General features: G+C 43.5%; 1 long non-coding RNA gene across 1 annotated transcript in view; it reads right to left on the minus strand.

Moving 5' to 3' along the window:
• Positions 1–19,306: 19,306 nt before the first annotated feature.
• Positions 19,307–27,003, minus strand: part of LOC116591428 — a 91,280-nt gene continuing 83,583 nt past the window's right edge. The window contains exon 3 of the long non-coding RNA XR_004286001.1: positions 19,307–19,431. This is a non-coding gene — a long non-coding RNA (uncharacterized LOC116591428). The remainder of the gene's footprint in view (positions 19,432–27,003) is intronic.

Below are 27,003 nucleotides of genomic sequence, written 5' to 3' on the forward strand. Positions count from 1 at the left end.
TGCTTCTCCCTCTGACCTCTCCCCTCTCATGCTCTCTCTCTTTCATTCTCTCTCTCAAAAAAAATAAAATAAAATAAAATAAAATAAAATAAAATAAAATAAAATAATATAAAATAAAATAAAAATCCACTCAAAGGAAGCCAACATCATTGGAAACGCCTCTTACCCTGCCACTGGCTCTGCCCCGCTGTGGGAACTGATGGTTTCTAACCAGAAGGTCCAACTAGAGCCAGGCTTCAAGACAAATTCAAGCAGGGTCCCACGGCCAGTGTGCGTGGGATTTAGAGTTAGGTTCTTGAGCTTGGCAGCTGTAGCTCAAGGGGCCACAGTTTTCTTAAGGAACTTCCTTTGTGTGTATGTTCATGTAGCAAGGAGCTTTTGTCCTGGTTCATGAACTTCTCTTTCCTCCTTGGTCTGGAGCTGCCATGAACATCAGCCCCCTAGTTTGACTCCACAACCATCTGCTTACCCTTTTCTCCCTGCAGAGCTGCACACTGTTCTTACACACACTGACTTCCGTCTACCTCAGCTTGAAGCCTCTGTGCTTTAACCCACCTGGACTCCATCCCTTCTTACGAGGCATTGCCGTCATCCAAGGGCTAGGGTATATTCTCTCCATCCCAGACACCACCTACCAGCTACTATTTAAATAGTAATACCATCCTGGGGAGATCCGAGCTTCCCATGTTCCTAAATCTTTACCTTTGGGGTCCTGGTCCTCTCTCTGAAACGCCAGTGCTGGAGCTGGATGGCCCTCTGGTCCTGACCCCTATCAATTCCAGCTTATTGTCATCCCCCGCCCCCCAGTGCACCTTTGGGGGCCTAGGATTACTTGCATCTGATCCACAATTGACTGGCAAAGAAATTTCAATAGGGATAGAATTTGGAAAACATATTCTCATGCAATTTTACCCTGCCTTATATTTTTCAGTTATATACCAGATTGAGTTATGTTTTGACATGAGGCCAATGATATGTACTTTTTTTCTCTCACCCTAAACCTTTTGAAATTAGAGATCACGTCACATGAAATGCACACCTGGCCCAAAAAAGGCCATTAAAATGCACCTGGGGAAATAGTAGCTTAACCCGAAAAAGTAAAAGTGTCTTTATTCCTTTTCCTTTTGTGAAAGTTGTAACTTCGGACAAATATCGTGCCTTCATTTTCTGCCAGTAAAATTCTAGATCTTGAATTCTCGGGGCTATCGATTTTACTGAGGTACTAACCATTTCTCAAGGCTGAATCTCTGATATATTTCAGAATCTAGGGGTAGGAAAATAAATGAGTTTTATCTAGACATTTGCTGATCTCCAAACTCAGTAAGGCACTGCAGTTAAGTTCTTACGACAGTGACCCATGTAAGACCAGGGGGTCCATTTCTGTCTGCTATCTACTTTTTCTGTGACTTAGGTTTTGTAAATGTACCTTTGTAAATGTTAATGTCCCATTTACCCAATTATCTAATATAATTAGGGTTTGATACTTACCTCCCTGTTGAGAAGAGGATCTAAGAAAAAGAGATCTTTTAAAAGCTGTCATAACCAAATGTTGCCAGAGGAGCTATTCTAAATGGAATAGACTGTCTTCCATCCTAAAAGAAATACAGAATTCTTTAGTCAAGATCATCAGTGGTGCCGTGTTCCTTTCTAGAAGTTCTTGGAGGAAGTCTGTTTCCTTTGTCTTTTCTAGTTTCTAGAAGTTGCCTCCATTCCTTGGCTCATGACCTCCCTCCATCTTCAAAGCCAGCTGGGCCGGTCCAGTCTTTTTCACATCCCATGACTCTCTTGTCTCCCTCTTTCACTCATAAGCACTCTTGTGATTACATCGGGCCTGCCCAGATAATCCACATCCATCTCCCCATCTGAAGGTTCCTGATCACACCTGCATAGTCTCTTTGGTGTGTCAACTAACACAGGCACAGGGTCTGGAGAGTAGGACGTGGACATTTTGGTGGCGGTGGGTGGGGGAGCGTTACTCAACGATATCGAAACATAAACGATATTCCGTACTTTTGTTCAATATGCCCATATTTCATGTCAGGAAGTAACTCCTGAGAAAGTTTTAAAGATTGGCTAAGGTTAGTCTAGAAGACCCTTTAGCACTCCATTGTTCGGTCATGACTCATCTGACTTCTTCAGGGAAGAGTAATGTTTCCTGGATCTGAGATGCAGATGACTCCATACATTTGTCGCCTTCGCCTTGCCAATTCCCCCTTTTACTTAATTCTGTAGAGACCTGGCATATTGCCCTTGGAAACTGGCCACTCCTTAAACGTGCTGCCAACTGGGGACTAGATGAGAAATATTATGAGATGTTTGCTGGAAATAGTGCAGCTTGGTTGAAGGTGTGTTAGAGCATTATTGGCAAATAATGAGAATTTTTTAAAGAGCCCTCATATTGGGGTTTTGTTGAAGACCAAGGGTCCCCCTCCCCACTTTGCTCTAGCTTGGTGATTCTCTTCCTGTCTGTCACTGTTCCTGTTCCTACTTGCAGCCCCGTGTTAGCACCCGCCCATGCAAGGCAGCCAGCCGCAGTGCCCCGTGTGTTAGAAAGGTCCCGCAACTCACCATGGAGAATCGGGACTTAATTTCGTTTACCCTGCCTCCTCCAGGCCTTACCCTGCCAACCCAGCTGCAGCACGCTCCTCCATCTAGAAACCAGGCAGCCGTCCCAGCTGGATGCCACCTGCCAACATTTTTCTGAAGACCAGCCAGAAGAGGAAAGAATGGGAGGACAGGGGGTTTGAGGAGGGAGGGAAGAGAAGATGCACAACGAATTGCCTTGGTCTTTAGCCCCGTTAGATCTCACGCTCCCAGAGGTGGTGACACATCTGTGTTCAGCGGCCATCACTGGTCTTGCTTGTCAAAGTCTTATTAGGCTGTGGCGGTGCTTTCCTGAGTGCTGGGAGTCTCTGGAATTACCCTAATCTTTCTCTTTGCATTGCAACTATGGAGAAGTAGGAATACCTCCCTGGCCTCCCACACAGAAGAGAGGTGAGCGGGCATTCTTCTGTCTCTTTACTGATACGCTAATCATGAAACTATGCATCTTCTTGTCATCTCCATAATGAGCTACAACATTCTCCAGCTTCTCTGGGATGAGGACCTCTAGCTCGTGTCCAGGATCACAGCCTTCCACATGACAGTAGTTGTACTTTTGTATCTGTTGATTTAAAAATAATATGTGAACAAAGACATCTGAGTTTACGCATTGGGGTAAGTTTGTGTTTTATTAATCGCAACGGTATCTAATAGCATTTAAAAACCAGCCAGGACAGAGACGGCTGTAGTACCCGGCCCCAAGTATGTGAATGTTAGTAGAATGAAAAAAGACAGAGCTTGTTGAGAATATAAAGACTGGGGGTGGGGGGAGCGACTCACAGGAGGGGGATGCCCTGGAGGGAAACCGGGACCTAACTTGTCTAGTTTTGTATCTGCATGAGCTGGTCTGCAAGCAGCCCCGCCAGCTCTTTCCAAGAATGTATATGCCCTCAGGGGAAAGACTGCCTGTTCGGAACAGGCCCACCCACAGGAAACCACATTGTTGAGATGCTCCTTTCAGGGTTCAGAAACCTTCAAAACAAACAAAACTACCATGTAGGCTGGGACTGCCAGTTGAACACTCTTTTGGTTAACATTACAGACCTTGCAGGGAAAAGTGACCCCACAGCAGCTTGAGCTAAGAGGGGAAACGATCCAAGTAGATGAGACCCCAGCGGGGACAGCCCGCTCTAGTCCACCAAGGGGACCTCCCCGGCGGGGAGTGACCTCAAGTTCTCTGCTCTTCCACAAACATGTTGGTGACCAAGGAGGTGTGTGAAGAAACAACTGGTTGGAAAAAGACAGTGATTCTAAAGTATTTAGAAACCCATGGGGCTTGGTGAGACATTCCAATGTATCCAAATGGACAACTAGCCAGAACTCTCTAGAAGATCTTCTAACCCACCTGCCCTATGGTTGCTGAATCAAGAAGGATGAGAGTTTCTAAGGTGGTTGGGTGGTCACACAGGGACTCAGTGCAGTGGTAACTTAGCCATGGGAGAGAAAGTGTTTCAATAGTTTACAACTGGAAAAGCTACCCCTTTGCATCCTGGCTGCTACCGTGAGAACTCCAAAGTGGCTCATAAAGGTTTGAGAGCCATGGGGAGAAACTATGGATAAAATCCCATTACTTTATTGTCTCTCACTGTTATCACAACAAATTAAAACCTAGACTCTCTTCTCCCAAAAGAAACTTCTAGATACAAGCATCTCGTCCTGAGGTGATAAGGTAAATTAACTCTGACTTCAGCGCCTACTGGGTGCCAGTCCCTGGGCTCAGAGTTTCACAAACATGCCTTCATTCCCCCTTCACAACCACCACCTGGTGGACGGTTACCGCTCTCATCTTACAGATGAAGAGCCTGGTGCTTGAACTCACACATCTACTGAAGGGTGTATCCTAATTCCACCCAAATCTACCTGACCCTGAGCTGGTGTCCTTCCTTCCCATCACATCACACCATAGTTTTGTAGGTTTTCTTGTAAACTGTGGGGGCTGGGGTGCCTGGGTGGCTTAGTGGGTTAAGCCTCTACCTTCAGCTCAGGTCATGATCTCAGGGTCCCAGGATCGAGCCCTGCATCGGGCTCTCTGCTCAGCAGGGAGTCTGTTCCTCTTCTCTCTCTCTGCCTGCCTCTTTGCTTACTTTGATCTATGTCTGTCAAATAAATAAATAAAATCTTTAAAAATAAATAAATAAAAAATAAACTGTGGGTGCTACAGCTCTCCAGGAGGGTACCTAGGCAGTGTATTGATCAAACAGGTCCATTGTATCATTTTACGCCCCCCCCAAATCAACTCTTCTCATATAATAATATTCACTTTATTTTCAATTATTAACTAGTATGACATTAATCAAACTAATCACACTGAAGTCAATATCTTTAATGAAGAAATGGATGGAGCCACATTTAAGACATTTGAAATGTGAGCTTACTGCATGTAACAAGGCCTTTTGGCCTTCACTTTTTTACTTAGACCTCCTTATTCTACAAAGTAAGAAATCGCTCAGTTAAAAATACATACATATGTACCTATGCATAGACATTCCCCCAAAGAGAACCGTTTTGGCAATTCTGAAAGATGTCCTTGGGTTTTCTTCTAAAGCATTTTCCATGGCAATCAATTTCATGAACTTGTTAATGTGGGCAAGTGCCTCATAAGAAAAATCCCAGCCTTTCACAAAACCTCGCCAGTCCCCATTACTCCGCAGCCTCTTTATCTTCTACTGTTTGTGGATAATGTCGTCTTATAAATGCCCATCAAATACAAATCAATAATGATAAGTGTCTGTTCCCAATTAATTTTATCTAACATCTGATACACACTGGATTGCTAAGTGCGACTGCGAAGCCGGTCAAGGGGGAGTGAGGGTTTGTGGAATAAAATGCCTTTGTTTCCAATTCTAGACTTCCTGCCCCTTTCCAGATGTGTTCAGCCTCCTCTGATGTATCCATAATTTCATCCTCCAGAGTGAAAAAGGCAAGAAGCCACCATCTTTCTGGGGCTGTGTGTGAGAGCTACATGAATGCAAATGAGCTTTGCAGGGATGAAATGCCCTCTACCTACAAAAAGACAGAAGTTGTAGCTTTCCCATTCTGTTGGGTCCAAACAAGGAGCAGAACAGTCTATTGTTAATATTTGAGGTTTCTGACTTTATAGTACTTCCTTTACCGTGGGGCAAAAGACTTAAATCTGTCGGCCCTGGATGGTCAGCCCCCTTCAAATTCATCAATCATATTGAATTTCAGAAGCTAACCCGACTGTCCTACTTTAACGTCTTCTTTTTGTAATGTAATTTTATTTCTTAAATGTATTATACAATATTCAAGATTAAAAAAAAAAAAGGAAATGATAAAATATAAAAGGTACCCCTGTATCCACAGCTTGGCTCAAGAAATAAAACACAGGGAACAAAGTTAAATTCTCTTGGCTCTGTGCCTTCTTCATAGAGCTTGTTACTACTAACAGGTTGTTTCCCAAGAGCCTGGGGAAGTGGATGCTTTGCTCTGTCCCTCTTTTCAAGGCCCTGGAAATGACCTGACATCTCCTACCTCTGTGCTGTCAGAGTCAGGAATGACCATGTGATTGTTGAGGCCATAAGTTAGTCACTGTGTGCACCTTGGCTGTGACTTTCTGGCCATATTGTCAGATGGAAGTGCCTGTAGCTTTCCGTCACAACCTCTTTTCAGAATGTTCAATGGGAGAGCCCCAGACTCTTGACCATAGTTCTGCATAGAGGCCAGGGGGAGACAAGCTCTCTAGACTTGAGATGGACTTAACTTCTTGAGGAGGAAGGCATAGCACTGACTCCTGTAACCTTCTCCGCTGCAGTGACAGCTTTGGGCTGCAGGCTGTCCCCAGTTTGAGCTGGTCCCAGGGTTGGGAGCATGTCCAACTGTCTCTCCCCTTAACCTCCTCTAAGCAGAGCTCTTTTAGCCATAGAAGTGTCCTGGCTGGACAGGAGAGCTGTGGAGAGCTGTGGACCAGCACCTCCTTGGGCCCCTGTCAGATTTCTTGCAACATGGGTCATTTTTGGTGAAGACAGAACTCGGAATATTAACTATCTTTAACATCATTCTGGGGACATTCATCTTAAGTAAAAAAAAAATAATAATAATGCTTTAAGGCCCAATAATTTTAAAGATAAGGGAAAAAATGCAGAAAACTCGAGGAGTCATTTGCCCTGTTGCTCCTGCATATTGTAGCCAAATAAACACATTCCCGTCCTTATTTATGCTGCAGACCAGTCATTTTTCCTTACACAGGAATCTTATTAAAACAATAAATCAATGTTAACCTGGGTTTTAAATTGGCCCAATATGTTTGGAGAACTTGCTGGTTTAATTTTCCTATTTTTCATTTTCAGTTAACTAATTTAGTTTTCCCAGTTGGGATACCACAACCTTAGCAGGCGGATTTATCTCGAAACCAGAAAGCTCTGACATACATTTCCACAAAAACAAAGGAGGAATCCCAGCATTTAGTCCTATAATGAGAAAACAAAGAAGCAAAACTCTAGAAGACATCTATCCGGATGGCAAAGAGCCTAAACCTGGCTCTGAGAAAGAGCTACAGATGCCTTCAAGTACTTCTGGATATTCTGTTCTACATTTTCTTCACATCACCCTGACTGAAAGTTTCCAGTGCATCTGTGTTAGGGTCTGGATGTTTATGTCCAGCCCCTCCAGAATTCATGTGTTGAAGGCCTAACCCCAACATAACCATACAGACACCATCAGAGCACTCTCTTGCTCTCCCTCCCCCCCTCCCTCTCTCTGGCACTTGCAAGAAGAGAGCATGTGAACATACAGCAAGATGGCGGCCATCTACAAGCCAAGAAAAGAGGCCTCAGGATGAAACCTACTTTGCCAGCACTCTGACCTAGGACTTTTAGCCTCCAGAACTGTGAGAAAATAAGATTTCTGTTGTTTCAGCCATCTGGTTTATGGCATTTTCTTATGGCATCCCAGACTAAGACAATCTCTCAGCAATGTTTTCCCAGGAACTCTGTGATAATTGCTGGTGCCCCTCCACCCTCATAGGAATGTTTGGCGTCCCCACATGTGTGTACGATTGGAGAGATCTTGGTTGGGACCTCTAAGGGGTCCATATCACCATGGCTCTAGTAGGTCACAACACAGCCCAAGACCCCAGAATATGACTGGGGACCAGACACAATAAGGGAAGCTCTTTTCAGCCATCAACCTCCAGAGGAATGTGTGTGTGTGTGTATGTGTGTGTGTTGAGAGGGATGACTTTTTCAATGGACCAATACTAGAAATGTCCTCAAGCCCAGGACTACATGGGACTTGTTCTCCACCCTGAAGCATGCAGCTAGAGGGTAAATGTTGGCCTTATGAAGTGCTGGCTCAGTGCGGGCTGTATCTGGGGAAGCTGTTCTGTTTCATGGAAAGAACATCAGTTTTAGAGTTAGACAATGCTGGGTTCAAACTCAAGCTTTTTACTGCATTCATCAAAATAGTATAAGTGAAGGCTATGTTGGCTCAAGTAACTGAAAAATCCAGGGAGTTGCTTTGCTTTCAGACACAGCAATATCCAGATTTCAAAAGGCGTTATTGGAAATCTGTGTTCTCCTTTTCCACTCTAGTTCTCTGGATTCTCTAGTTCTCTAGTTCTCTCTAGTTCTCACTCTGAAAAGTCTTCCTTAGCATCTCTAGACTCATGTGATCCTCAGTACTAAGGACAGATGGAGGAAGGAGACTGTCTCTTTCTAAAGGGTAGAACGTAGGTCTTGGTGAGGTTTTTGATTGACCAATTCTAAGTCATGCATTCACCCCTGGTGGGGATGGGGCTGGTGGGGGGGTCTACGGGAGTGTCCCATTTAAACCTGGAAGAGATGCTGCTGTTACTTGAGAAGGAGGAAGGGACACAAATCAACAGATGTCTATATAGACTTGAAGCGCTCTGTGACTCTGGGCAATTTACTTAACCTCTCTGATCCTCAAGTTCCCCTTTTAGGGAACTAAGGAAGTTATACATAGCTCAAGGCACAGAATGGAGGTATAATAATGGTTAACTTTCTTCTTCCTCCCTCTTCCTTCTCTTGGAGGCCTGGGGGTATTTCAGCTCTGCCCTGATTGCTATTGAAGACAACATGCTGTTGCAGGCTGGGGAGGCTTGAGCAGTAGGAAAACCTCAGAATCTACTTAATGGGGCACCTAAGCCAGGGGTTGGTTGCACTTGGGAAGGTGCCTCAGGGGCACAGTGGACTCTGAGCTGGGCTCAGCCCTGGTGAGGCTCAGCCTGCGACATCCAGGTCCTAGTGCAAAGGGCAAGTGACGTCCACATTTGCAAAGGGCAAGTGAAGTCCACATTTGTCTGGACTGGAGTCTTAGAACAGCAGCAGGCCTAGAGCCTAAAATCAAATCTCTCAGTCTATGTCATCACCACCGCCCCTCCCCCAAATAGACTGAGCCCTATACGAGCCACACAGTCCCTTTCAGATCTGTGGGGTTTCTCAGCCAAAGTGCTGCCCTACCTGAATGGACCCTTGTGACTGCTAACAAATCCTAATGTAAATTTGCCTCCACAAATGCTTACGAGAGCCTATTTTCACACACTGATGACCTGGTAGCAGATGCCACCAAACTGCCCAACGTATTCTTCCCACTGCCTCCTGCTCTCCCTCCCTAACCATCCTCACAACACCTTGTGACCTTATCGGCCCTTTCCCCACAGGTTTTAAGAGTCTGGGAACCTGTAACCCTCAAGATCTAGATCTAGGGCAACCAGATGAGAGCAGGGGATCTCTGCTAACAACGCTCATCCTGGAAGGAGGTCTGGCATCTCAGTGCTCTGACACTGCCTTTTTAAAGGTCACCTTCAGATTCTGAGGAAATCCAAAAGAGACTGAAACAAGTAATATCACTAACTGAATTTCTTTGAAGATTTATACCTACTTTCCTTGGATCCATCTTGATTTATTCTGGACACAGGTCTTTGTGCCTCTGCAGAAGACCTCAAAATAGCTTCTGCATGCGTCTCCACAGATTTCAACCACACCTCCCCAACCTAACATATATGAAAACGTTAAGAGCACTTGGGCGGAAAAGTTCCACGTGACCTGAAGGCAGCATTATAATTAATCATTAATAATGGTGAATGTGGTCATTTTCTCCTTCTGCAACCAGTAGGCTCAGAGCAGAGGCTATTTGGGGGCAATGGAAAATTATCCTGGTAATAACTTGGGAAAAGGGGTAAACTCAAGCTTCAGAATGGAAGAACGTGCTAGAAAGTTTTTTCAGTATGAGCGGTTACGTGGTGTCGAAACCATCACGTCTTTCAGAGACAGTGATTTATGGGTAAAATTGCTGAGCTGGTGTGGTTCACAAAGACTTCAGAGTAAACGGACATACAAAGGCATCATAAAGAGATTCAGGTCAATGGACCTGAGTTGACTACTTTGAAGGTTTCCAGTTTATGTAATTTGGGTCTTTCATTTATAAATCCATTTCCTTGGGATAGTTTTATTTTGTGTTGTATGTGTGGGATTGATAATCCTGAAAGAGCTCCTTATGAGGAAAAGCCCCTCCAAATACTGTTGGTGGAAGTGTGAAACGGTACAACTTTTTTAGAAAGCAATTATGGACGATCTAGCCAGATTAAAAATGCAAAATTACTATGACACAGCCACTCTATTCTAGGAGTGGATTCTGCACATGTACTAGCATAAAGGACCATGTGACTTTATTGTACCCAAACCACAGGTGTAACCTCGGTCCTCTTGAGTAGAACACAAGTGGAATAGAGTGTAGTCACCATCAGACACTGTATAGGTGTTAAGAAGAATGAGATACATCTGCATATGAAAGAATCCATATAGTATGTTAGCTGAAAAAAGGGAAGGTACACCATAGTGTGCACAGTAGGCTTCCGTTTATAAATACAGATATGTTATGTGCATAGGAAATTAGCAGAAGGATACACCAGGAATTATTAACAGGTAAATCAAAACTGGAGGTCTGGACCTCGAGAGAAGCTCCCTTTTCATTAGGTCTTCTCATACTGCTTGAACGTTATTTTATCCTGCTCATGCATTTCTTTTTCAACTGGAGAAAAACACAAGGAAACAAACCAAGGAGGCCACTTTTCAAAGGGAACCCCGTTTCCAAGACAAAGACTGTTGTCATCCCGTTAACAGCTCTGGTTGCACAGTAGAAAGACTATTTGCCCTCTGAGCCAGTCACATTTTATAAAGACCACCTTTGTTTCCTCAGGAAAAGAGGCAGATGTGGCATTTAGGGCTCTCTTTTATTTTGAAGAAAGGAATCAGGGATACACTTTCCCTTCATGCTTTTGATGCGATGTTCTTTTAGCCTCTTTGCCCAGCCTGGCTCTCTGTGAGTAGTTCTCATTTTAATCCTAATGTGTGGGCTCATGGGGATTAGTATGGGACAGGAAGGAGGCAGGACCCTGGGCACCTCATTGACTCTGGAACTCCCTAAGCCTGGCAGAATGAAGTGGACCCCGGCTACTCCCCCTAGTCACCTGCACTTTTATTTGATGATTTATTAATTTTGGTGCAGAAACATAGAGAAAGCTTAAGAAAATACCGAACTGGGGCACATGGGTGGCTCAGCTGGTTAAGCTTTGGACTCCTGGTTTTGGTTCAGGTTATGATCTGCGGGTGGTGAGATCCAACCCCATGCCTAGGACTCCATGCTCAGTGGGGAGTCTGCTTGAAGTTCTCTCCCTCTCCTCTGCCCTTCCCCTCACTCATGCACTCTCTCAAATAAATAAATAATTTTTTTTTAAAGTGAACTGAATTTTTTCATCACTGCCTTATTCACCTGTTCACTATGAAGTGGTTTATCATTAGTGATTCCATACACAATGTCTTTGTATTTTATATTACAATAAATCCAAATGTGAGAAATTTAATTAAGATATCTCTTTTTTGTTGTTTATCAGATTGGTAAGGCTTTAAAAAGTTTGGGGGCTCCTAGGTGGCTCAACTGGTTAAGCATTAGACTTTTGATTTCAGCTCAGGTGGTGGTCTCAATGTCGTGAGATGGAGCCCCACAGCGGACTCCGTACTGGGCGTGGAGCCTGCTAAAGGCTCTTTCCCTCTTCCCCTTACCCCCATCTTTAAAAAAAAAAAAAAAAAAAAGCTTGGGAGTACAAGAGTTAGAGAAAAAGGCAGGCTAATTTATTCAATTGTCGTGGTGGGTTCAATTTGGCTCAATCTTTTCAGATGACAGTTTGGCAGTATGAGTTCAAATTAAGATACGCATAGTCCCTGACTCTGCGATTTCCCTTCTAGGAGTTTCTCTTGCAGAAACACTTGCAGGTGTGCACACAGATTATTGTACAAGAATTTTATGTTTTACTGTTTCTATTCAGGAGCACTAGAAACAATCCAAATGCATATCAAGAGCAGATTAAACAATCATGATAATTCCATACAAGGGGCCACTAGGGTGGGGTGGAAAAGAGAGTAGCTGCTCTCCACCTACCGACATAGATGACGTCCCCTACCGAGAGCCAAGTTTAAAAAGAAAAAAGGCAAAAAAAAAAAGGCAAAGTAGAAACAGCATTATGTATGTTCTCATTTCAATTTATATGTACTATAAAGATCTATAATAGCATGCACTGAAAAAAATATCTGGGTGAATATAAAGCAAGCAGTGTTTATCTCTGAGGTTATAGGGACTTTTACCATTTTATGTGGGCACTTTATAACTTTCATTACAGCCATGTGTTACTTTTATTATCAGAGATAACAACAATGATCCTTAAAATAAGAAAAAAAATACTAATCAGAAAAAAAAAGCGCTGACACTTGTTCTTAAAAACAACTGACATCAGAGATCTTATGATGTTATTCTTGAAAAGCAGGATGTTCTAAATCGATTTGCACACCAGTGGCTGAATTTGGGGAAAGGTTGTTTGTCTCTTACTGCTTATGGGGTGCAATGCCACTCCACGTGATTAAGATATATTTTTTCCATGGATCGGAGAAAGGAATAGCTCACTAGCTTATTTCCTAAGATTTTAACTAGAAAAGTCCACAAGTTGTTTTAAGATGCTTACATGAACACAAATTAGAAAATGACAAGCTTCTCTTTTATTATGCATGAATGAGAAGGGGGAAAGGAGGAGGTGGAGAAAAGCATTTGGATGCTCTATTCGGGAAATGATATTTCTTTTTACCTCCATCCTCAGAGATGCATTCCGCAAGCCTTCAGCTAGAAGAAGGTGCTTATAGTCTCATTCATACCCCTCTCTTTTCTGTTTAACTCTTCGGACACCAAGTTTTCACGAACCCATACAACTTCTGAAACTCCGCGATGACGGTGGGAATGATTCTGTTCTTATAGAATGGTTTATGGTGCCCTCTTTTGGATTTCCATTTACATTCCCAGGCTGGCACAGGACCCCTGCTGCTCTGAGATGAACCTAGTAAATGTGGCCAGAACTGGGTTCCCACGCAGCTGTCTGTTTGGTTTGGTTTGGTTTGCGAAATGAGATGTAGGGATTCCAACTCCCACTCTTGTGTGGCTAGCCCAGAATCCTGAAAAGGGGCCAAGTTGGTGATCCATTCCAGCTTTCCCATTTAGAGTGAGGAACTCCAGGTTGGGGGTGGGTGGGTTGTGAAAAGGCTGTTCACTGTGGCCGAGAACAGGCAGCAAAACCCCATCTCCTGTCCACTAGTCTAATAGCTACCCAACTTAGGCTCATCCCACGGCTTTATAATGAAAGTTGTTCAAACGAAGATTTATGACTTCATTTTGGTGGCATGTCTCAGGTGTTTGATTTGAAGGATGAAATGCATACTTACCTTTCCACTCATGCAGAGTCTAGCTAGTCTTCCCAGTACTGTATTTGGCCCAGTCTTTCCATCGAGCCCTGGCCTCCTTCCTGGGATAAGTCATGGCTTTACCTGCTGGGATGCTTGAGCCTCCTGTCCCTCCGAAGCTGCTGTGTGGGCTGCCAGGGTTGTGTCAATGCCCTCCCATCTTCAGCCTAGGAGATGACCTCTAAACAGCTCTTGGGGCAGTCTAGTCCTCCTACCTCCTGGAAAAGCAACAGACATTGTCTCCTGGAACTAAGTGGCAACATCAAGGCTGGGAGGTGACAGTCAAAGTGGCCTGGGCGAGAGGTGGCAGGGGCTTATGGCTTTAGGGTCTACACCCTCAGGGTGAGCAAGCCAGAGGGCGCCACACGCCAGGTCCCTCTCTAGTCACTGGTTTACGAATGTCATCAATTCAGAGCAGGTAAGACTGTAACAACGCGATGACCCTGGAAATGCCCTGATCAGCCCATGATGAAAGTTCTATATACTAGAGATTTCCTCAAGTTGGACAATATCCTAAGATTCACATATTTCCAACCACAAGTTGTAAGACTAAAATAAAGTCCTACACAATTAATATTAAAAACACATTTTTAATCAGTCATGGTAGACAAAAGAATGAATTCGCTGTGGGCTCTCTTTAGCAAATGATATTACAACATTGTTGATATATGAAAAGGCAATCAGAGAGCATGCAGCTAAAATGGGGGGAAGGAAGGACTAGAGAGGCACATCAGGCTGTTAATGAATACATGATGTGATTTTTCTGCATGTCATAATGTTTGTGGGATTTATCACTATCTTAGATTTTTAATTCGGTTTGATTTCTTTTGTAATGCTAAATAAATATTCACTTTGGTACCAAAATTTACCCCCTTTAATTTAAAGAGGAACCCCTGCAAACTGCATACACACCATTCCTCCACAAAGCCTGGATTAGCCTTCGTGTGTCCTTCTTGCTCTGGTTCCGGGCTGCACGTGTGTATCCGACAGCGGCCAGGCATCATCAGATTTGACATGATTTCCTCTGCTTCCAATTTTCCAAAGAGCTGTCACATCTGTGATGTGGGATCTAGTTCACAGACTGTGGATGACTTGTAACTTCTCTTTGTTACTTAAACTGCCGGCCTTAGTTTTCTCATCTTTAAAATGGGGACAATCCTGGTACCTACTTTGTGGGATTGCTGTGAGGGTTCAGTGAATTAATATACTCAAGGCTCCTGGAATCTTGTCAGTACAAAGCAAGCACTAGGTAAGAGATTACTGTCCTTCTCTCTTCTTCTTTGCCTGTCCAGATGCATTTCACAATATGCCATGGAATAAGACCTCAGACTTTTCTTACCCTCTTCTCACCCCCCTCACCTTAATATAATTAAATTGGGAGATTGGGGGATAGAAGGGAGATTAGAAGTCGTAGGACTCATAATAAAGGGCAACAAAATCTTCACCGTATAGAAAGTCAACAGATAAAATTTAAAAATTCAGAAATCAGGGCGCCTGAGTGGCTCAGTGGGTTAAAGCCTCTGCCTTCGGCTCAGGTCATGGTCCCAGCGTCCTGGGACAGAGCCCTGCATTGGGCTTTCTGCTCAGTGGGATAGAGCCCTGCATCGGGCTCTCTGCTCAGTGGTGAGCCTGTTTCCTCCTCTCTCTGTGCCTGCCTCACTGCCTACCTGTGATCTCTGTCTGTCAAATAAATAAAGTCTTAAAAAAAATTCAGAAATCACAGCAGAAACATATTATCTAGAAATACAGAGACAAAAACCAAGAAACAGCAGAACAATTTGAAAGCTGTGGTCTCTGAGGAGACAAGATGAGATGGACCTGGAAATTACTGTTTTTATCATAAACTTTGACTTTCTTAACTATATGCAACTTGGAGTTTTTTTAAAGGTTTTTTTTTTTTTTTTTTAAATGTGACAAAGACACATATTCGGCTAAAAATACCCCTCCAAAGTGTCCTCCTGGCTGGAAGAAATTTTTTTTTTTTACTGATGTGATAACAATGCTCTTGGTGGTTTTTTGTAGTCATTTTAATAAGAAAAATTAATAAGCAGCAAACTGCAACAAAAAGGAAGAGGGTTTGTTTAGGTAAATTATAAGTAAGCTTTCCCTTGTGGAAGCCTTTGCTTAATTGGGCTGCAGCTGGTGCTAATTTATTCTCTTCACTGTATCTCATTTTGGTCTTGCATGTGTACTCGCGTGTGTTTGTGTTTTAAACTTCACATAATTTGAGGCTTTCATTTGATGGCATGAGTTGGATCCAACTGGAACTGTTCACAAGCAGCTTATCCTAAAGAAGAATTTGCTTTCTGTGATAGTTGTTTTGCTGCACACCTGGGAGCTACTGATTATAATTGGAGTACAGCTGGGAGGAACTAGGTTGGTGGTTACTGCGCGATCACAGTTGATCTCCATTTCCCATTACGCTATTCTCTCGGTTCATTCCTTCCCCCCATCTGGATCCAGTATGGAAGCCCCTTGCGATGAGCAGGGAGGGAGCTGGGATGAAAGAAGCCCGGATTGGCTGGTAAATACACACCCTGGTTCACTGGGCATGGAAATCAGTGCTTGAGCCTCTATCGAGAAAAGGCAGCATTCTGGGCACAGAGTGGAGAGACGATTGGCTTTTTTAGTTTGAGAAATGAAGAAGACCATCTGGGCATATTTTTCTTGTGCTTACAAGTGTTTCTGCTGGGTCTGTTGGACACCGATCGCATGCCATTATCATCGAACAAGTGGCATCCGTCATGGCCCCATCTCTCTGTGGTTCACAAGAAAGAGCAATGAACAACGAACTGCTTGATTTTTTCAGTTTAGGTACAAGGAGCAGATTTCATTTCATTCCTGAATGTTAAGTCCAACTTGCAGCCAAGATTAATCACTTAAGGAAGATTTTTTTTTCCTGTTCTCTTTTCCCCGCTGATATTTTTACCGAGCCAATATCTAGCTTGAAATGCGGGGTGGGGGGGGGGGGCGCGGGGGGAGTAATTGGACCCCAATGGTCAGCTGTTTTTGTAAGGCAAAACTGGGGATTTTGAGTTTGAGATATATTAAATCATATTACAAGATACTAATAAGTCATTCTCTCTATAGGAGACAAATGAGGGATCAAAAGTAACTTTGTTTAAAAACGAAGCAGTGTCAAAACTTGAAAATGTTATGCTAAGTGAAATATGTCAGATATGAAAGGACAACTATTGTGTATTCCTTTTATATGAGGGACCCAGAATAGTAGAGTCATGGAGACAAAAAGGGGAGGATGGTGGCTGTCAGGGGCTAGAGGAGGGAGGAATTAGGAGTTTCTGTTTAATGGGTACAGTTTCTGTTTTGGATGATGAAAATGCTGTAGAAATGGACAGTAGTGATTGTTACACATCATTGTGAATGTACTTAATGCCACTGAATTCTATACCTAAAAATGGTTAAAATGGTAACTTTCAGATTATATATATATATATATATATATATATATATATACATACACATATATGTATTTTTAAAGATTTTATTTATTTGACAGAGAGAGATCACAAGAGAGGCAGGCAGAGAGAGAGGAAGGGAAGCAGGCCCCTGCTGAGCAGAGAGCCCGATGTGGGACTCGATCCCAGGACCCTGAGATCATGACCTGAGCCGAAGTCAGCGGCTTAACCCACTGAGCCACCCAGGCTCCCCAGATAATGTATATTTTGCCCCAATTTTTAAAAATGTAAAAAAGATAAGCAGTGTTTCCTATATGATGCCAGTGTAGCCCAAACTACATAAATAAACGTGTGATTTTATAAAACTCAGAGATAACTTATTTCTCCATCAATCTTTGGCCAATTTTTCCATATTGTTTCCCAACAAGAATAAGCAAGGGAAATAAAGAAAGAATAAATTTAACTTGATAAACTCTGCTGATTATTGGCCTAATGTATGGTCCTCTGGCAACATGGGGTTTATTACAGCCTAATCAACATTTAGGTTTAGGGATGATCAGTAGATTTCAAAGTGTTCTTACTCTACCAACCCTCAGAGACTGTGGATACTAAATTTTGGATGTGCTGTAGCTCAACTTGGTCAGTGCTACTCTGACCTGATTGCAGCCAGCCTCCCCAGCAGCTGCAGAAAGAATTTTTGCAATAGCTCAGCCAAAGGAGAGTGGTGGGGAATTCTGTGGGATTAGAGCTGGAATTTGGAACTCCAGCACAGAGGCTGGGAGGCAGCAGATGGACATTTAAGCTATTTGTTACATAAATGTTTCCAAAGCCCAGCCATTTCTTGCATGTGTTACCTTAGCTGGGAATAGGCTTCTTCCTGCAGAGCTAGCAAGTAGACACTTCTGGAAGCACCCCTTTCGTAGCCTCGGGTGGTATCTCCACAGGTGGGCTGGGAAGAACCCCGCAGTCACTACACCCTAGCACAACTCAAAGGTACAACCACAGAAGTCACTCCCCCTTCCAGGACTGTGCATTTGCTCCCTGGTGAGCCATTGACTGTGCAAAAATAAGGATTCAGAAGATAGATACATTTTATACTTTTCTCCCTGTGATGTATTTAAAATCATGCCCATAACCTGGAAGAAACTGTGTTCTTAATTCTCAAGATTTTCCAACTTGAGTTTAATAGGTCGAAGTTACTGGAGAGCAAATAATTTACCGCATCTTTATATCTTGAATGAAAATTTAATTATGATCCCTTCAGCACAGTTTCCATGCATGCTAGGTGTCCCATGGCAGAAACTGTGGCGGCTGCTCTTCGATTTTCTGCATGTATATAAGTAACTTGTTCTAGGGGATAAGGTAAAAGCACCTGAGCCATTCATAGAGTATTCTAAATAGAAGAGCATTTCGTGGAGGGGGGCGGTGGCGTGTGGTTTAGGGAGGGCTTACAACTCAGAACCGTGTGAGGTATACTGTTCTCTAAAATAATGGGCTTTATCATCAACACTGTCGTTGAGCAAAGAATTTTTAAATGATTGATCTACCTAGAGAAGGTGAGAGGGAAATACAGTTGTTTTCTAGCAGTAAGGACAAAACATACGCAAAACTTGGAAATAGGAACAAGGACGACTGCCTACCTTCTGTCGCATTGGACCACGTCGGATGGGCCCACCTAAGATCACCTAATTCTCTAGAGGCGCGCTGTGCACCTTCGCAGGACCTGTTACTTACTGCTAATTTGTGTATATTAACTTGCAGGAAATGAAAAGCAATGCAAATGTGCGATAGCAATACAAATGGATTCTGCCCACGAAGAAATTATTTCTGCTTGGTAAATAGAAATAACAACCCAAAGGGCTCCGTTTTATTGCCCTGCATAACACGAACCAATTTTATGTGTAATTCAGTCATTTATTCCAGTGTGGCTTCTATCAGGGATGACAAATACACATCTAATTCTTCTCTCTTCCTTCTGAAACGGCTCTGGTCCTTCGTTAACGAGATAAGAAAATCTTCCGTGTGTGCTCGTTTTCTATCATGTAATGGTCGTGTTTTTGACCTTGTGAAAATTATACGTTGACAACGATCTGCTTCTCAAAGAGAGAGAAGGCAAGTAACCAAAGGTTAACTGATAATGCAGGTCGGAGGCCACAGTTTTCGGCAAACATCAGAGACCAAAAAGTGAGTTTCCACGAAACACCAACGTGGCTTGTTTTTCAAGATGCCCAAAGTCCAGGTGGTTTTAAAATTGCCAGCGCTCTGGCCCAAGCACGGAACTGAGACCGTCAAAGTATAGTATCAGAGGAAAAGATGGTTGTGTGGGCAGCAGAAGGGGGGCGGGGTATGGGGAGGGAAAACCAAGTGAAAAGACCCTTCTGTCCAGAATTACTTTACTACTTTATCCAGAATGTGAAGGGCCTGTTTGCTAAGAGTTACAAATGCAAACCCCAAAACGTATGAGCTATGCCGTATGCTCTCAAAAACTGGAGCCTGTTAATAAAAACTCGGCTTCAAATATAAGGAAAGTCAACTTTTTATATTTAAAGCAGGGCAGGGAACGATCAATACTCCTTCTGTCCTGGAGGGCCATGATGAGAGGCATCACTGCGTGGCTTTCTGGTTGTGAAAGGCAGAGCTCCCTGTGCCTGAACCTGCGGGGAAGATAAAAATGAAGAAAAATAAAATGGTCTGTGTCATCAAGTACAACAAACAGGTTTCTCGTAGCTTCTCTAGAGGGAGGAAGCGTGTGGCCCCTGAGGGACTTAGGGAAATTTATGGGAAGAGGGGTCCGATTCCAAAATAGAACAGATCCTCATACTGCAAAGGCAGAATCTTCCATAAAGAGAATAGTCCTGAAGAAAAATTGTGTCCAGTATTTGATTTACAGTGTTTTCCTGCTATTCCAAAATTGCCCTCAGTCCCCTCGGCCTTTCAATAGAAACCTGTTAACTTCAGCAAAGGTCATGTGTAGGGCACGCTTTGGGCATTGAGGGAAGTGGGGTTGAGCTCACACATGAGAAGTAGTGAGAAGAGAGGACAGTAGCCATCAGAGCTGGGATGGCCAGCAGGAGGAACTCGAGAGGTAACAGAGAAAGTCACTCCTCTCCTCTTTACCCAGCTCCCAAGAAACTTTAGAAATGGGGACACACGCTGGATTCCCTACATTTATTTGAATTTGAAAGGGGGCTCAATTCATTTTTCTTACTTAAGAGAGAATGAAGCCAGAATCCTAGAGAATTCGAGAATCAAGGTTATATAAATATACCTTAAGTCTAGAGTGAAATGGGGCATGCAAGGGGATTGAAGTCATCAAACCCTACCCCATTACTGTCTTGGGAATTGGAGAGTCTAGCATGTTCTTGCTAGTTCAGAGCAAGGGCAGAACGGTTTTGGGGGGAGCTGGCTCTTTAGGAAGAAGAATACCAAATTACTATGGGATCACAAAGCACAGGGCCTGAGAAGGGGCTCCTCCACGAAAAGTCCCGGAGCTGAGGCTCTGCCTATGTTACAACAGCCTCTGGACTCCAAGGCCTATCAGAGCAGGATTTAAGGAAATGAAGGAGACATCCTCTCTCGCGAGTCAACAGTGTATTTAGGAAAGGAAAGCTTGAGCCCTATCAGAGCAGTTCAAACACAGGGTTTATGATAGAAGGTGCTGGAGCCCGGTGCTTGTGTCAGGGCAGTGATTACTTTGGCTGATGCGGTGTTGCTCTAGAGATAATTTGCTTGAAATAAGAAAAGGCTTTGCCTCACCAGCACTGGCACCATAACCAGCCCTCAGAAGAAGGCTGATTAAAAATGCTGGGGGCGGGGATGGGAGAAGGGGGGTGGGGTTAAGGACATTGGGGAGGGTATGGGCTTCGGTGAGTGCTGTGAAGTGTGTAAACCTGGCGATTCACAGATCTGTACCCCTGGGGATAAAAATATATGTTTATAAAAAATAAAAAATTAAAAAAAAAAAAAAAAAAGCCAGGCACCAGATGGCCCTTTCAAAGAGAGGTCACCCAATAGCCACCACCCAGAGTCCGGGTTTTCCAGGTAATGTCTGGATGAGCCCTCTCCCTTCTCCTCAGCTTTTAAAGCAGATTTGAGGATTTAGTGGTAATCTGTTTGTTTTCACCATTGGCCTGAAATCCATTAGCTTGGGTGGTCCTGAATCTGTCTTGTTAAAATTCTGTATTTATCTTTTTCCTTGCATCCATAATAGATTTTAGGGGTGTTTGCTTTGCTTTGTTTTTTAAATTTACTTGTAGTTAGAAGAAAAATACGGTGCTGGCAGCAGACTAGAAAGGAATAAAAGGCATCCACACAGCTTTTGGGGGGAATAAATGCCTGGAAACATTTCAGATTTAGAAATTATATTGTTCGATTTTATAAAACTAATGAAAAATCCTAATGCATATAGAAACATATATAGAAACATATCTGATGATGTCTATTTTCCAGAGCTCATTAGACACTTGATTTCTTAAGATCTGCATGCACAACCCACAAGGTATGTAGAGTGAGTTTTATTTTCCCTTCCCCTCCTCTTTCCCCACCTACCAACCCACCCGCTGTCCTCCCCCCTGCAATGCAATGGTACTAACCCTGAAATCAAGCCCAGTGCGACCGATCCTGGAGCTGGCATAGCAGCCAGGGGGGCCACTCAGACGGGATCTCAGGTTTCCTGACCCTCACTTATTCCAGTCATGTTCCCCTTTGTATCCCTAAATAAATTTCTTTCACTAATTAACTGTAGTTTCTCTTGTGCCATTATTCCTTACCCCTCTTTGAAGTATGGTTCTGGTGGCTTTACAGTGACTATATCCTAGGACTGGATATATCAGGAGCCAAGAACACCCTCACAGGGGAAACGGGTGAATGACTGACTGACTGACTGAATGAATGAATGAATGAACAGACTGAAGGAAAGGACTGTGCCGAAGGATGGACATGCTGACTGGTCTTTCTCAGGACAGAGGGTGCATCTCCCTGCTTCTGGAGAGTTCTGTCCATTGTGCTCACAACACTCCTTCCTGGTTTTCTTCCTGTTGCCTCTGGCCACTCCTTTTGTCTTCTGTGTGGGCCCACCATCCTTCTCCGCCAAGCCCCTAACTGTGGGAACTCCTCCAAGCTAGTCTTGGGCCTCATTTCTTTTCCTGCTCTCTCTCCCTCAATGAGTTCAACCATGCCCTCTCCAAATGTCATCTATAGGCCAATAACTCCCAAATCCATTTCTACCCCAGACCTCTCTGAGGTCTGACCCTGAAGTCCAACCATGCATTTAATATTTCTACTAGGATGTCTCAAATTCCCAATCCACCCCAGAGAGAACTCATGATCTTCTCTGCTCCCCACAACTGGATTTCCTGCAAGGCTTCCTATCTACCACACCTCCCAGTGCACAAGTCGGGAATCTGCAAGTCAGCCTTGGAACCCCTCTCTCCATCACCCTCTAGAACCTATGCACCTCCAAGTCCGACTGATTTTGCTTGCTGAGTACCTGGTGGCCTTGACAGCTTCCCTCTAGTCCGTCAGCACCTCTCCAGTCTAAGCTTCTGTCATCCCTCTCTGGATCTATAATACGTAGCCTCCACCTGTCCCCCCGAGGTCTACCCCTACTCCTCTTACACTCATGCTTTACACCAGAGGCTCTTCTCGTGGCTCATTCGGTCCACCGTGCATCACTGCTCCACCCCTCACTCCGTGCGGTGGCCACGTTGGCTGTTAGTTCCCTTAGTTCCCTTCATGAAGCCATGTGCCCGTTCCACTCCTTCCTCCTCCTCTCTGCCCCCACAAGCCTCCACTATGATAAGGCCTTTGCTCCTGGTGCTCTCTACACCTGGGAACAAGCTCACGCCTAACCCACGTGCACATGTGCAACTGCCTGGTTACCGCCTACTTACCTTTCTGGCCTCATCTCCAGTATCACGTCTTCAAACCCGGGCGATATTCCTCTGCTAGACAGAAAGAATTATGTTCTGGGTATTGCCCCTCAGATTGGTGATCACACTCCTTCTTTCAGTCAACGACCCCTTACCCCTACTTTGTGCCAGGCACTGTTCTAGTCACTTGAGATCCCACCAGGGAGTGAGACAGACAAAAATCCCCACTCTCATCCTGTGGGAATGACCTCTTATGAATAACTGTAAGTCCATTTCAGCCCACACTGCGTGCGTTCAGGCAGAGCTAGGGCTGTGTCTGTTTTTGTTGACAGGCATCGTCAGCTCTCAGGACAGAGCCCACTCCTGCCAGGTTCTCAAACATTTGGAAAATTAATGGATATTTACATTTGGAAATTAACAAATGAACGAATCGATGTAATGTTAATATGGCATTCGGTTTGTATTGAACTTGTGATATTTTTAATACTTAATAAATATTGTGATACACGATCAGAAAAGGAAGTCCATGTGTAATCGCCAGGACAGTCTTTCTCCCGGTTACCCATGAACCTTTAGAGGACGTGAACAGCCATTCCCTCCTCCCCTGGTGGTCGAGAAGGGACTTCTGAAGAGCTAGCTAAGCTTTGCTGCCATCTTTTGACCAAAGTTAGTACCACAGAGAAGAAAACCACATCCCACTGTATTTCAGGTTCTGAGGCACCAGTAAAAAGTCGCACCACTGCGTTCTCTTTCTGTCTAAAACTTCAAGAACATTGCCAGTGAAGAGGAAATCACACCACACCCGGTGCCTCTTATAGCTTTGTTCATGTATGTTTTTGTTTGCATAGCTATCTCCTACCCCCCTCCTCCCTCCAGATCCCACATTCCTCACCATGGCAAGTGCTTCAAAAGCGTGTGTGTGTGTGTGTGTGTGTGTGTGTGTGTGTGTGTGTTGTGAACATACACGTGAACGGTAAACAAACAACTGTTTATATCAGAATTGGTGGGGCACAGACAATAAATATTGGCTATATTTTTATTAACATTATCATTATTATAAAGATCCTTCCCCTTCAAAGCGGATGAGTTAAAGAAGGCTTCTTCTCTGCTGTGAATTCTTCCATGCAGAGGACACTCACCCCAAACTCAGTGTACTCAGTGTAACATTTTTCCTCTTTCCTGCTCTCCCATTTTCTTTCTCTCTCTCCGTTCTGGAAAGCCTATTAAAACTTCTGTTGCTATTTCAACCCTTTAAACTGACTATATATATTAACATTATATATATACACTTAATAGTATATATTTTATATATTACTTAATATCATTTACATTTAAACTTTATATCATATGTAGCTATATATAATTCAAATGCTTCATATTCTGTCTCTCCAATAAAAAGAGAAACCCCTGGTTGTGAAGGAATTGCATTTTATACTTGGGAGCTCCCACAATACTGAAGAAAGCATTAGGGACTATATTAAGGGCTCTTTTCTGAAATGAAGGCTGTCAAGGAATACTTTGTTTTGCTCTGATATATTTCGTGTCAAGACTGTAGTAAGAATGTTATGACAGGTTCTCAGAAAGCTAAGCCATCACATTTTAAAATACATGTCTAAGATTCTATGCCTTTGGAAATTTTACAAATTTGAAAATATGTCTTCTTTGAAATAGCTAGGGAGCCTCTGCATGTTTGAAGCTGGAGAATAGAAACTAGGAACCAAGGATCAGTCCAGAGTTCACCTCTTTCAGCAAAGAAAGGCAGAGAAATGACAAATTTTGGATTGTCCCCTAAGGAAAAGTTAAGAAGGACATCATGCATAGATATTTGAGCAGGAGGTAGACTAGTTAAAGGAACAGATATTCCTTGGAGTCTCTGAAGGACATCTGTAGCGGAACTGATTTCAGGGAAGCCAAGATTTTGGATAATCCAGGAAAACAAAAACCATGACGTGAAGAGCTTTGTTCGTCAGCTTGACGTTAGCCCCAGGAGCCTGACGGGGAAGCGACAGCGGGTGAGGGACGGGGGACGGATCATTTCCTTTCACAGACATGCCTTGTACATGGTCGTGCGTCAACAGGTGTCTACTGAATTAAAGGCGACCTTGATTAGCCAAGTCCTCACCTTTCTTTACTCTTCACTTCACTCTATACTCCTGGTGATTTAATAACATTTAATAACACCCAACTTTAAACGTCTAATTTTAAACAGTCAGTTCTGAACAGGGATATCAAGAAAAACAATGTTTTGAAGTGTACATGGCTGTGCAACTGAGAAAACGATGAAGTTGGGGAACAGAAATTGGAACGACACTGTTTTTGAAGCTACATCCCATGTGCTTTCCACTAATTTTACTAGAGTCATTGCTCATTTCCATTTTTGCACGGAGACATTCCGAACCTGGATGCTGTCTGTGGTCCTTAACATGGGTGGCCTGGTTCACCAGAGATGGAACAGCTTGGCTTTGGGGAGAATTTTCCCCGTCCCAGCTGAACACATTCTCCAAATCCCCAGAGCATTTCCGACTGCTTTGTTTTCCCTGCCCCTCGCCTGAAATAAGATACCTGCCAGCAATTTCCTGTGCTGACAGATTAGGAACAAAGCCTCTGAGCTCAAGGGCAAATAGGAGAACTGGCGGGATCAGGGTGGTCATCTGGGAAGACTGATGGCCACAGAGCACCTGCTGAAGATATCACCTGGTTATTTTAAAACCATTGGTGTCGTTCAATGAGCCAAATGGGAGGTCTCTCCAGAAGACAAGGAACTATTCATTTCTCTCAGGTTTAACTTTTCAGAAGAGGACCCCTCTATTTTGCGAGCACTAAATCCCCCTGGTGACTTTGGTGAAAGACACATGAACAAACTGATGAAGCAAATGTGTTTCAGATGGGAAGTAATGGCTCTTGGAATGGAATGCCTGGTAAACATCTGGTGTCCTTTTATCCTGAATGAACATCTGTCTCCCTTATTTGACTACACCTGTTGACCAACAAAACCTTGCTACGCCCGAATGAGGGTGAAAATACTGAGGTTGAGGTCCCACCCCTAGAGACAGATCCTGATATGATCTTCTGGGTTTGGCCTGGGCTTAAGGAATAATTTTTTAAAGCTCCCAGGTAAATTTAATATTCAGCCAAGACTGAGAACCCCAGTGTAAGCCGAAGGAGACTTTGATGGATTGGGGGATAGAGTTTACTCATGGAACACAAATTAAAACAAACTAAATAGAGATATGAATTATTTATAGAATTTTTGTCAAGTCTGAAAGGCTTTTAAATGATTTTGTTTACATTAAATTTTTAAATTGTTTTTATCAGTTTAGACAACTTTATATTGGATTTCGGGAGCTCTTATCAATATTACAAACACATCATGATGAAGTAGATGGTCTCTTGTCCATTGTGTCCGTGATGCGCAATTATTACTGAACAAAAATAAGGTGCATCTACATATCGCTCACATACCTATGTAAGCCATCCTTTCAGACTCTGCCTCAGGGGACAGCCCTATAATGGACTGCCTGCTTTTCAGGGCAGTCTAGGGTGACATTTTACACTTTATTTTTCCTATTTTATAACTAGCTTATATAGACTATTTTTTAAAGCATTGGATAAATACAACCAGGGTGACCGGGTGAGAACTTTGGTCTTTGTACAGCAGGAGGCAATATAACTTACATTAGTAGAAATATGGTTCTAGAAAAACCTATTAAGTAATCTGTGCTAGTCAAAGACTGCCTGAATTAAAGAATGTCTGAACTGTGGTGCCAATAAACGATCCTCATGTAAACAACACCAAGCTCTGGTATTTTCAGTTGTCTTTACAACATTGGTTTAATGACTATTAAGGCATGACCACAGAACAAACGGGAAAAAGTAATGCTGAACGGTAGTCCCAACCTAATGCCAACACACAGATCCAAAACCACATGCCACATACCAACTATACCTGAAAACTCTTAAAACTGTACAAAATGAGCTTATTAAAAACCTGGTTGCCACTGCCTCCAGCAATTAAATACCATGAATCTGTGATTCTGACCTGTGTCTTCTTGATAATTTTAAACCTGAATCATGCGTGAGTCTGCACGCTTGCATACGCGTGTGCTGTCTGAGTCACGGAGAGGAGGGCAAACAGAGGCACTGTCACTCTCAGTCATCAATTAGCCCAGTGATTCCTCAAACTTTGATGGTCTCATGAGTCACTCGGAGACCTTGTTGAAACGCAGGCCCAAATAACCTATGCCCACTCCCACTTCCATCAGAGGCACGGAGTGAAGGACTACACGGTTCACCGATGTCATCTGCTTCCCCCGGAGAGCCTCACCTGCCACTTGTCTTCTTCTCAGGATGGGTTCT

Source organism: Mustela erminea, chromosome 5, assembly GCF_009829155.1.
Source record: "Mustela erminea isolate mMusErm1 chromosome 5, mMusErm1.Pri, whole genome shotgun sequence".
In the NCBI taxonomy this organism is placed as follows: Eukaryota; Metazoa; Chordata; class Mammalia; order Carnivora; family Mustelidae; genus Mustela; species Mustela erminea.